The following is a 12,900-nucleotide window of genomic DNA, read 5'->3' on the forward strand; positions in this document are numbered from 1 at the left end:
CTTGATTTGTCAGGAGAATGAAAAAAGATAAACAACTCAAGAGTGTTCTGAATAAACGGCAATTTAGCAGAAATACAGTGTTTCCTTGAATGCTCTTTTGGCTATAAGCAATAATGCTGCCACAAAAATCTGGTTTGCATCATCTAAATGCTTGAAAAAAGAACACATAATTTAGGCAAAAAGTGATGGCTGCCACTTAGCCATAAAGAGCAGCACTAGTGTTAGAAATAGCTTTCCTATGATATTTTTGTTCATGTTCTGGGTTTTTTCAGCAGTAGAAGTAATTACAGTGGTTGGTGAGGGCAGTGTTTAGTGTCATTATCCTTTAAACACTGTACACAAACACTGAGTCTGACTCCAGGAAGGTTGAATGTGGCTACAAGCAGGCTGTAGCCACATCCTTGCCTTTAACCCAAGGAGCCCCAGTGATTTCATGAGAAATAAAGGCTGCACTCAGGAAAAGGTGCATTGCCTTTGATCCAACTTCTTGTGTGTTGTTCTTTTACACCTTATATGATAATTTTATGCATAAAATACTTTAACCTAAAAGACAGTGAGTGGAATGGCCCTTGAAACTTTGGTTTCATAGACTGGGTATTCTTTTACTTTTCTTAGAAAACAGAACCCAGTGCCAAATCCCTTTCACCTGTGAACATCATATTTCTACTTCCAGGAAGATCTTTCACATGTCTGAGGAGCTTTGAAAGAAGAGATGCCTAAATAGCTAGAGATGGATTTCTGACATGCTACCACTGGTAAAACAGGTACTGATGATGCCAGAGGGGCACAGGCAAATTTGAAGCTCAGTGTGAACCAGGTAAGGCTTTTACCACCAGTATTAGAGGAATTAGCCTGTACCAACCTAATCCATTGCAGTGACCCCTTAGAGCTGCTGTTTGAAACAGCCCACAACAGCCAGCTGGAGGTTTGCAAAACCAGGATTCTGTGGATGATTCCAGTGATTCCTGGAGTGTGCACACCCCATGCTGTCAGTCTGCACCAACCTCTCCTCCCCAGAGCAGCTCAGCACTGTGACCAGCAGAGACTGCAGGGAAATCACCCAGTGACAAACACACTGCTTCAGCTCCTTTCTATTGGCACAAAACTCCATTCTGCTTTGGCACATAGTCTGCAGTTAATCCAGATGCCTGCAGACAATATGCAAGTGCTCGGCTGAATACCAGCTCATTCTTCTCCTGTTTTTACACAACCTTCTTTTGTAAAAAAAATTCTAGGAAGGAGCCTCTGGGACTGGTTCTTTGAAACTTCCTTCCAAGACTCAGAGGAACTCTGCTGTATTGACCCTCCAGCCAGCTGGGGGAGCCTGGAAATAGCCTTTTTCTGAATGACAGACAGGACACAAGGAATGCAGGAGTTTCTCCAGCTCCAGGGTAACGTGAATCACTTCCTACAGATAACAGCATGTGTATCACATGAATCCTCAGCTGCGTTTTTAACCTTTGCTGAGAGAAAAAAAAAAGAAGTTGCTAGTAAGGGCTGTGCACCTTGAACAAGCAACACCCTGCATTTACCATTAGACCACGGGGATGGCCCACTTATTACCACTTGGGTTTGCCTTGATTACAAAGCTGGTAGGTATTCCCTTCCTCCTGCAGCATGGCAAGCTGACTGGAACAAAATCAATACTGTGCCAGTTGGCACAGAGTTTGAACACCAAATACTCTTTTTCAACTGTCTGGTTGACACACATGGTCACTTTATCAGTGAGGTGAGGGGTCAGCAAGGATGCAGGTTACACCACGGGACAAGCTTCTGAATTCAAAGAATATTCCTTTTCCAATCAGTGGATTAAGCGCCCTGCACTGCCTTTGCACCAAGGGCGTGTCTGCTAATTGCAAGGAGCAGATTGAGCACCCCACATTCCTCAGCCCAGACAATAGGCAAGGAGCACACCTAATCCCTTTAAATGGGATGCCTGGTGTTGCCTGCAAATCTGTTTACACTGTTTAGCAAATGTGAATTAGTATTAGCTGGCATAAACGCCCTGCTGTGCAGACCTTTGTTAACTTGAGGCTACTTCCTTGTTCTCTCAAAGCTGTTAAATGACTCAATCTGGCCTTAATATGTTTCAGTGCTGTGTTCACTACTTATCTCTCAGGCCTATTGTTTTCTAATGCATCCTCATAAACGTCTAACAGGTTCTTCATTGTGACAACAATTTGTTCAATAATTACAGGTTCACACGAAGAAAGACCAATATACCGTGTGGAAAATCAAATATACACATGGAGGTGGAGGGAGAAGAGATAAAGACAATCTCAAATTACTTTTTTTTAAAAAAAAGATAGGTCTGGTATGAAAAGTCTTTAAGCGCTTTAGCATTCTCATAATTAAAGAAACAGGAAATTAATTAACAGTTATGTATTTTACATAGTCTGTTAGGGGTCTGCAGGCATACTGCACCAGGAAAAAGATTAATTTGTGCAGTCTGTGTTGTTCTTTGCTTCACGATATGATCAAAACCGATGATATTTGGCATTAAGAAAGTATTGAGTATTCACTACCTGTGCCCAAGGTGTGGAAGATGAGGTCTGTGTTCCAAACAGCTTACAAAACAAATGCATTTATAAAGGAACTAGTAAATTATCCCAGTATCCTGAGTTCCTTTATCTCTTACATAAAAAGCCTCCATGAATATTATGGTTTCTCTATACCAGGAAAGAAGCCACTGAAGACCTTAGTTAACTTTTCAGACCTTAGTTACCTCTTCAAATACCTGCAGTTGGCAGGCTTGCCATCAAATGAACGCTCAAATCGTATATGCATACGCAGATTTGTCCAGGGCACAAGTTTATAACCTGCCAGCAGTGCCTCCCTGCGACCCCTCAAACTTCCCTTCTGACCCTCTCACCTCTTTGTCACTACCGTGATAGGAAAAATTTGCCAAAGCCAACTGTGATGTTCAGCAAGAAAGCGACAACTGCTGGCCTGGGCGTACCCCAGTTCTGCAGCTGCAATAAAGCAGCACCCTCCCAGTATTTCAAAACACTTCCCTCTCCCCCTTTGGCTAGGGGAACAAGCCAGTGCTCATCACCACAAGTCCCCTGTCACTTTAAGAACTGAAACGGGAAAACCTGTAGCATTTTTATACTTTCGTTCATTCTTTTCAACCCATTCTAACTCCTTCCCCCTGGGAGCTAGCCCTCCACCAAAAGTTTCTTTCAGTAAAGCACTAGCTCTGTCTATTAAGCTTCCCCACCCCTGCTCAGCCTTAACACTGGTTTCTTTGTACTTGCCTGGTGAACTGACCAGCTATACAGCACAATAGCTACAATTACTAAATTACACTCCCTGTCACTGCCTTTTGTATCACACCTCTAACAGGTGTCATTACCATGATAGGCAAATTGTAATAATCCATCCACAGGCCCCCGCAGTCTTCATAATGTTTTTCTTTTTATTATTATTATTTTTTTATTTTACATAATATATGTGTGAATACTGCACAGAGCCTGAATGGTTGGTAAATGCACAGGACTGAAAGATTGAACTGCATGGACTGCACACACAAATAGCAGCATTTAGGAGAACAAAACCTAATGCTACCACATCCCTGACACTGTGAATACATGCACGTACACAGATAGATTAAAATAGTAATATTAATGCCAATAAACGTGGTTATGGAAAACATACATGGGTTTGAAAAAGAGGCACAGGAAGCATTTCTGAGCTGAGGCTGCTCCCCTGTCCTCATCTTACCCAGCTGTGCCATGGATATGATGGGTGCAAATTCTATGAATTCAGCAATCAAAGGCAGGTTTTTAGTATAAATTGAATATAAATATTTAATGTCCTATATGATTCACAAAATCAAATTTTTAAGCAATGTTTAAGTAAACCAATATGAAACTTCTCAGGCCATTGGAACCCGCCATAACCTTTTAAAAGTGATAAATATACTGATATGTTGCTGTCTGCTGTTTTCTGGGGCCCCACTCACTACTGTGTTATTCTAGTTGTACACCACACAAATCCACTGACTTTATTGACTGGAATAAAAGGTCACATAGTAGCAAAATGGGTTCCAAAACCCAAACTGATAATGACGGCATTGAGAGCCCCATCAACACAGCTTGGATTTCCTCAGTGCAATGCACAGACAGAAATAAAACACACAAAATTTCATACACTTGCAATGTAATAAATACCTGGAGTAAAAAAAAAAAAGAAAAAGAAATAAAAAGACGCACTGCTTCAACACTTAATTGAGAACACTCTCAACACTCAGTTGAGAATCTCCATTCTCTAATTCACACTGCCAAGATATTCTGCATAAACAAAAAGTAATTGAAACAAGTCCTGATGGATAAAGTTGTTTTCTTTGCGCTTCATTTAAAAATTGAAATCCATAGTTAGGCCGTTTTTAGCTTTACAGGGTATTGTAGGAAGACAATTGTTGTTCTAGCCTGGAAGAAACACAAGAAAAGATAGCCTGAGAAATCTCATTGTGATACGTGTTTAGATGCTAATAAAGGTAAGAATGATTGTTCTTGTCTTTCTGAAAAACCATATTTCAGAGCTGAAGTAACTGATGACCTATTAAATACCTGCTATATGATTTCCATGGGGGGCAGACAGTGATAATCCAGACAGAGTTTTTCAAACCTTTTTGCAAGTCATGTGTTATTGCTCATATCTGGAGAAAGCAAACTGAAGGAGATGGAAGCAGTCTGATGTACATCATATTTACACAGAAGTGGAACTATTTTTCTTTTAGATATTATGGATTAAGATCCATGAAAAAATATCAAGTTCACATTCCCTAAAAATACTGGCTGTTGAAGCAAGGCACTGGCTAAATCAGCTCTCTTCTCAGCAAGGGCTTTTGACTTTGACACCAGTAGAGAGACAAAGGAAAAAGTACATTAATATAGAGAAAAACAACTTGATTCTTCATGCACTACAGTGGGAGACCTTGAACAAATCTCCAGCACTGTTTTTGTTAACCTATTCTCTATGTGAAATGATCTTTCTGATCTAGGCAATGTTACCCACCTGCCCAATTTTGGACAATTAGACCACAATTTTTGGCCCTACAACATCCACTGAAATGGTTACAGCCAAGTGCAAGAATCCCACTACTCAGTTGTATTCCTGCTACAAGTTTAGCATCTCCTTACACAGCTGTTTCTCAACACGGCAAAAAATTTAAATGCAGATAAAAAGAAATAGATTTTGGCCTATCCTTATCATCCCATTCTTCCATCTTCCACACAGCACTTAACTAAGTTCCCAAAGAGGACATGTCTCAGGATGCTCCTGCTTCTGAACACAACAAACCCCTGTAACTCACAGAACACAGCACAGATGTCAATCTTTCAGATAGCTGACAAAAAATTTGGATTCCGGCATTTCTTCTGCAAGAGGGACACAGTGTACTACACTGAGAAAGCAGGTAAGCTGCTTTGAAGCACATGGCCTCTAGGCCACATCACCGTTTAAAACTCTTAATATCACCATCAAATCATAATGCAAAAAGCCTGCAGGGACCGCTGCTATTCATAGGCAGGAAAAAATGTCAGCCCACTTCAGGCACACAGCTGCAGTCATCTGACAGACCCCAAGATAACAGTGTGGATCTGGGACGGAAGAAAGAGGACAGAAAAGGTATGAACAAGTTTTACCCTCTTTAGTCTAGACTAGGGTCTGTAATGAAGATGTTAGTGTCACCAGCACAAGTGACAAGTGGTGGACTGTTGTTATCACTGACTGTACCAAATTTTATAGTCTACAGAAGTTTCTACAATACTCACAAATATAAGTTATACTTCTGTAAATCTCAGCTCTGGGAATTGCATATTTAGGAGGAGGAAAACATAAAAAATGGGTGCTCAGGATGCTCTTGCTCTTGATTCTTTACCACACTTTCTACAGTTAGACAAAAAAAGTAAACCAGAGTTGGTATGACACACTGTCATAACTTGGCAGACATGAAACATAAAAGCAACACAGAAGCCGCCTCATGTCTTGCATAATCTTTGTGAATCACCTGTGAATCATGCTCCCCTGAAATACATCACCAGACTGAATTGAAAGTGCCTTACTTCTCCTCTCCATGTCTTAAAAAGAGTCTTGAATAATTGAAGAGTACAGACAAGGTCCACAGAAAAGATTTACAACTGTGGGCAAAGAATCCTATTTTATAATGAGGGATTTAAGGAATTCAGTTCCACAATAAAGCTGAAAAGAAGTTTAATTCATGGTTCTAAATATTTTTATGGCAAAACATTCCACTTGCTAATGCAGTCTCCAACCTGTCAAGAAAGAAAATATGAAGGATTTAGGATTTAACTTTGAAGCTTGGCAAACTCAGATTAAAAAACAGAATCACCTACTCCTTTAAATGCAGTCTGATTCACTATTGGGATGATTACTATGGAAAGAGCTGGCCTTCCCATCTCTTGATACCTTCAAACTAATGGATGCTTTTCTGGACAAGCTATTTGCCTGCTTACAATTTACTGAGTTAAATGATGAAATAATTAGGTGAGATTTTCTGGCTTTGTTTTACACAATAGGTGAGACAATGATTCAATAGTCCTCCATATTTAAAACCTATGAATTTCTGGACTATGTCAATGTCTAAACACTTTTATCCATCAGGTATGACCACAGTTTCTCTCCTCACCTCATGGGTACATTTAAATACAGATTTATCATATTCCTTTCCCTCCCTAGAGCACATGCAAGACAATGGCTATGAAAAACATTGAGTAGATAACGCTGAATCTGAATCTATACAGTGCAAATCCAACCTTTTCAATAAGGCCCTTAGGAATAGCAGGTATATATGAACATATCAGGAACAGAGATATCTGAAGAGATTAAGTGAATACAGAATGGTGCAAGCAAGTTTCACCCAAAATTAAAAATTCTTAAGAATGACATGACACCATTTGCTATGCAAACCTCTGTGCAGCATCTATGGATCATTGCAATAGTCAACCATATTTAGGAAACAAAACACTTCAATAAACATCCTATTAAAATCTTACTTGACCTTTTTCTTCATTTTACAAAGTCTGGATGACAACAACTTCAAAATCAAACATTATATTCCACTCAGTATGAAGACCTCAACTGAACATGCTACTGCCAGAGTACTAACCCAGCTCCCTCAATGTGGAAAGGTAATAATTTGAAATCACACACACACGATTGGCAACACAGGCCCATTCTCAGGTCTGAAAGAGGCTGTGCCTCATTTTACAGGGACTTCATTGGAATCAGCCATCCCCTACTGACATGGTCACAAACTAGCAGGGATTTCTTTCCTAACTCCCAATGTATGTGTATATAAAAACAGAGAGGAAAAAAGAGGGAAAGAGAAATTGCATGCATCTGGATGAACATACAAAAGATACATACATAAAATCTCACAGTGCCCTGTAAGGCTGTAGGAGTTATTTCAAATGTTTTCCATGATAGCAAATAGTTATGTTACCCTTGCATCTCTCAGCCCACCCTTAGCATTGGAGCAAACAATTGGTTCCAATACCATTGCTTCCATCACTGCTTCTACAACTTCAACAACCAAGCCTTGGATCTGCCACACTTTAAAATATTCAAGAACTGTGCTGTTTCAAATTACTGAAAAACATTAAGTGTGCACTTCTGTTAGAATGTGCAGCTATTTCCCTAAATAAAACAAATCCTGGAAAAAATTCCTCCCATGGGCTTTGATGATATGAAGAATAAACATGTCATTCTACCATGACCCTTCCTGTCCACTTTATCTATCATAACACGCTATGGAGCATACTGCATAAGACAGATGAAAGTTTGTTGGGCTGCCCAATTCTGGTCTAGCCTCCTGATTTATTATGTTAAGTACTTATCTGACATCTGAATTAAATGAGACTATCAACAGTAGAATCTAGTTTTAACAAAAAAAGAAATGATTGAGGAAGACTTGCCTCTTATAGGGACATACTTGAATACATCCAATCTTTGTTTGAAGTCCAACATGACTAGAAAAGAGTTCTTAAACTTTCTACTGCACCCAACTCTCCCTGTTACTCTCCCTTCTCTTTCACCTGGCACCATCGTTATTTCTGCAATATTTAAGCACAATTTCCATGTTCTTTTTACCAGACTCAGTCTAAAAACTTGTAGATTATTTCCTGGGAACAGTGGAATACAGACTCCTCTATCAACTGATATGTAAATCTTCTTTCCTGGCTTTCATCAGCTTTTCATTGATTATTCAAATAATCTCTTCCCTAGCTTTGATAAAATCATTCTTTTTCTAGCCAGTGGTTTGGGCAACTTATCTTTCTCTTTGCAGTGATTTCCTTCCTGCTACTTTCTTCACTCCTGCCTCCAGTTTTCACTCCTTTCCCACATCAAATTTCAGGTGCCATTTGTCAAGGCCAGGCCAATTGCACTTTTTATCAATTTTTATTCAGTATATCGTACCTCTTGGCAAGTATGTATGACCAGCCAAAGTGGCCAACTTTCCAATCAAATCTGCGAGCAAAAACCCTTCTCTCTCTTGCTCACTGTCCATTGCAGTTGAGAGGATTTGCAGGCCCACCTAAAATTACCTTTCTGTTACATTTACAGTCACTATTTCTCCTTATGAACTTTGAAAGTTTCCGTTAAACTCTATTATTATAAATTTTGTGAGAAGAAAAAAAAACACCCAGCAGAAATCTTACAACTGATGCAGCAAGATTGCTGCCCAAGACATTGATCATCACTCTTATTTTCCTTTATAACCAGTTAATCCTCACCCACTTTCCCTGCCTGACTGCTAGGTTTTTGGAATAAGATATAATTGTTTTCCCCTATATTTGCATAGCAAATAGTACAACAGGGCTTTCATCCAAGGCATGGATCTTTAGTATTATGGTATTAGAAATTGTAAGGTAATGTATAGTAAGAATAATTACAAGGCCAGAGATCTGCTGGACTGCATCATACACAATAAAAGCTGCATATACAGTAGATTTCCTGACCACAGCTGCACTGGCACAAAATAAACCTTGTCCCATGCACCACATCACATTTATACAATATACTTTTAATATACTAGAAAACAAGGAGGAGCTTCTGATTATTTTGTTATTATTTTATATATACAAGGTAGGAATAGTTCAAACCTAATTAGTCTGTCAGTTGCTCTTTATACTGTAATTTCTGCCATGCTTTTTTAGTGATCACAGACATATGTCTCCTTACCAAATTAAGTACATACACATTTAAGTGACAGCATATTTTTAGAATGCAACATTATATGTTGGTAACAAAAAACTTTGACATCACAACATCTAAATTTATAAAAAAGCCAGCATAATATCTTGGTAGTATCACATTAAAATAAAATTACACTGTATTATTATAGCATTTGAAATTAGTATTAAAGAGTTCAAAAAATGAACATTTAAAAATGTATTCTGTTTCATAAGAACGGATTGTATAATGACCATACAGAATTCGTGTTTCAGGTACATTGGATCTCGAATTTGGTAACACAAAAAAGAAAGGAAAAGCCCCGGGAATAGAAAACAAGATTTCAAAGACGCAAATAATTATTTAAGAACACATGCAAACCACCCCCCACCCTTATTTTCCTCACAAAGGTTCATAAATACATACATACACACATACAGCCACCATTGCAAAACCAGTTGTAATGACAACAGTCAGAAAAAATCGAGACTATCTACATAAACCAAACTGACACTCAAAAATAAAGCACACACATTTCTAAACAGAAGGTTTTATGAAAAAAGTGGAGTATCTGTAACAGTGCATCACAGATCTACACAGTATGAAGTTTATTTCACTAATCAGTCACTAAGTGAAGGTTTAATAGTTCCATAAGGGAAGGTAATTCCCTCTTTTTCTAATTCCTTCATATCATTAGGTGACTGCTGGCTTCATAGAAACGTGCTTACAATCTTCTGATTAAGAAAATAAAAATACCAAATATCTAACACTGAAAGAAAACAAACCCCACTGAAACCAAAAATACTAAACACTCTGCTCAGAAATCCTGTGCCCTCTCCCCCCCATTAGATGTGGTTAGTGTTTATGCAAATGTATTACTAATGTGTATTACAAATTAAGCAGAACAGAATAATCTTTTGCCTAGACTTACAGGACATTTTACATCTTCAATTAGATGAGCAGCAACAATATTCACTTTGAGTTCTAAAATACCTTTCACAGATAGAGAGGTTAATTGGTTGATCTTAGACCATGGATAAAATTCAATACCTAAATTAAATGCATGTGTATAGATAGATAGATATAAAAACACACACACACATATATATATGTAAATAAAAATAAAAATAAAAGTATCTTTGCACTTTTTGATAAAGTTATTTTAATTAAAAAAACAGACACCTTTTTGAAATTAATTAAGTTTAAATCCTGTTCAGGAAAAACTTGCATATTATTAACACTGTATTTTTAACTCTTACTCAAATACAGCTATATGCTTTTTTTGGTAAATTTATTATTAATATCCCTGGTATGCAGATAAATGTTTAATAGGAAATTGATATACATTTCAAAAGAACAAATAGCTGTGTTATAAGCACTGTATTAAAAAGTAACTATGGCATATTTATGGATACAAAAAATCCTAATAGGGTCAAACTTATAAGACACTGACTAACGTTACAAGTAGGTACTTAGAAACATGCTGCATTTTCCCCAAATTCCATTATGGTAACAAACACAAAAAGATGCTGATATCCAGTTCTGTTAAGTACATCTTTAGTTCCACCCATTACACAATATAAAGTCAGAAAACAGTTTTATCTGACTGGTGGCTCAATGGCGCAGCCTATGTGTGCAAAAGTAGAACACAGCAAGTTTCTGGTTTCAGAAATGAGTGCCAACCCTCTGGTTTTGTTTCATTTAGATAATCAAACATATCTACAATTTCCAAAAGCAATGAGCTGCATAAATTAAGGACTATTTTAATACAATATGCATACTTTACAGACCTAAACTAATTAAATTATTGACAACATAAAACATGAAATCCAAATTCATAAACATGAATTTATTAATTCTGTGCAGAATTAATAAATAAGTATAATTTCTTTGGATATTTCTCTGTAGGACTAGATCTGAAACCATGATTTTTTTTTTCTCAATTTTTATTAAAAAGATACAGAAGAATAGAAATATATATGTATATATAACACAATTTCACCTCACCAGCTTTAAAATGCCCACTTGGGTACATTAACACTGCTTGGTTTGTTTCTTACTTACAGAGATAAAATACCTACTTAGATTTACACTTTCATTTTCAAAGCGATATATCAGTGTAAAATGTTTTACTACTCTGATACAAGTAATGAGTGAATTCTCAGCTTACAGCTACAAGCTAAGCATTGTAGCACAGAAAGATGCAAAGCACAAACAAATACTCTCCTCCTATATATGCATTTAACACGAATTAGCTTTCCCACTTCCCCACCACAACCCTCATTCAAAGGTTCAAAGCAACCAAATTCAGTAATTCCGCTTAAATATGATCACAAACCAGTTACAGCACAGGATCTAAGTGTGGACTGTAAAAATCGGGGAGAGAGAAGGCGTGAAAGAGATGGGGACTATCAGCTCACGCCTCTAAATAACTGGATAATAATTCTCAGACTAGTGAAAACAGCAGTTTGTTCATTCCAGGTGGGTGTCCGATACCTGGTTACAACATGTCACGACCTGCATCACTTGTTCCAAGAGAGCTGAACAATCTTAGGGGGTCTGAACTGAGGAGACCTGCAAGCAGTGCAGTTTGTTTAGTTAAAGAAACATTCCCCTGGTTAATTTGACAGATTTTAAATAAAAAAACAAAAGCACTTAAAAAAAAAGTCACTTTCTTCCTAATAGAATATAGGCACATATCCATAGAAATGTAGAGGCAAAACTCTCATAATAAATCTTTTTAACAATCAGATATTTGTATTCTGTTTTAGAGAACAAAGTCATAATGGTTTTATAAAGCCAAGTATACCGACATAAAGAAGTCTTCTTTTTTGTCATGCAGAGTTCGCTGCTAATCCAGACATAGAAAAGAACAGTGTTTTATATTTATACTGCATTCTTTTTTCTTTTTCTATCATTCTAATAAAATGACCCCGCATATTTACTCAAGCTGTTTAAGCAGGTAAGAAGTGCAAATAACATGGCTTGCATCATATTACAAACCCAAATAAGTAAGAAAGCTGCCAGCACAGAAATATACATTAAATTCAGAAAAAAACAGATAATTTATATAAATAAATATAAGTATATATATATTAAAATCAGAAAAACTTATGCACCAGTTAATTTGAGGAGTGCAAGACCTCTTTTATTTAATGAATTTTTTTCATTCTTAGCAGCTCTTTATTTTTTGTAAACATGCAGTTAACGAAAAATTCCTGGATTTAACTCAAGCTTGGATAATATTGTCCCTTTGTGTTCCGCCTGAAACAGTTCTGCAGGTTTGTTTACAAATAGGTCAAATTCTGCTATTTCTTTATATGCATAAGAAATCCATACACTAATTTCACTTTATTTGCTAATGCTATTCATTGCTGACTGTTAATAGCTTCTCTGGCCACTTTCAAGTTTAATTTTGAAAGTAACGCATGGAAATGTTCATCCACATACTTGTCACTAAATTGTCCAAGCCAAAAAAATCAAATGTGGGAAACAGCAGTAACAACCTGCATCCTACAATGAACACATCTTGTTTTTAGCAGTAATGGCTTTGTGTATTTATTTTGCAGTGCTCTTTAGTGCTGACTCAAATAGAAATTTGTATTTGGCCATGGACATGCTCACAGCCTGTAAAGAGATATTTATTCCGTAAAAGTTAAATCCCTGCTCCAACTGTTTCTTTGATTGCTGTTTGCTCATTCT

At 37.2% G+C, this 12,900-nt stretch overlaps 1 protein-coding gene and 1 long non-coding RNA gene across 9 annotated transcripts in view; both read right to left on the bottom strand.

The window, feature by feature from the left end:
* Positions 1–12,900, bottom strand: part of VTI1A (vesicle transport through interaction with t-SNAREs 1A) — a 257,073-nt gene that overhangs the window by 160,372 nt on the left and 83,801 nt on the right. The gene's annotated exons all lie outside the window — the stretch shown is intronic.
* On the bottom strand, positions 152–2,106 carry LOC147651858 (uncharacterized). Its single transcript, XR_015290066.1, has 2 exons — positions 2,019–2,106; positions 152–1,463 (listed from the first exon to the last, which is right to left on the bottom strand). It is a non-coding gene; the product is annotated as an uncharacterized LOC147651858 (long non-coding RNA).

This window comes from Cyanistes caeruleus, chromosome 8, assembly GCF_971803275.1.
Source record: "Cyanistes caeruleus chromosome 8, bCyaCae1.hap1.1, whole genome shotgun sequence".
NCBI classification, from domain to species: Eukaryota; Metazoa; Chordata; class Aves; order Passeriformes; family Paridae; genus Cyanistes; species Cyanistes caeruleus.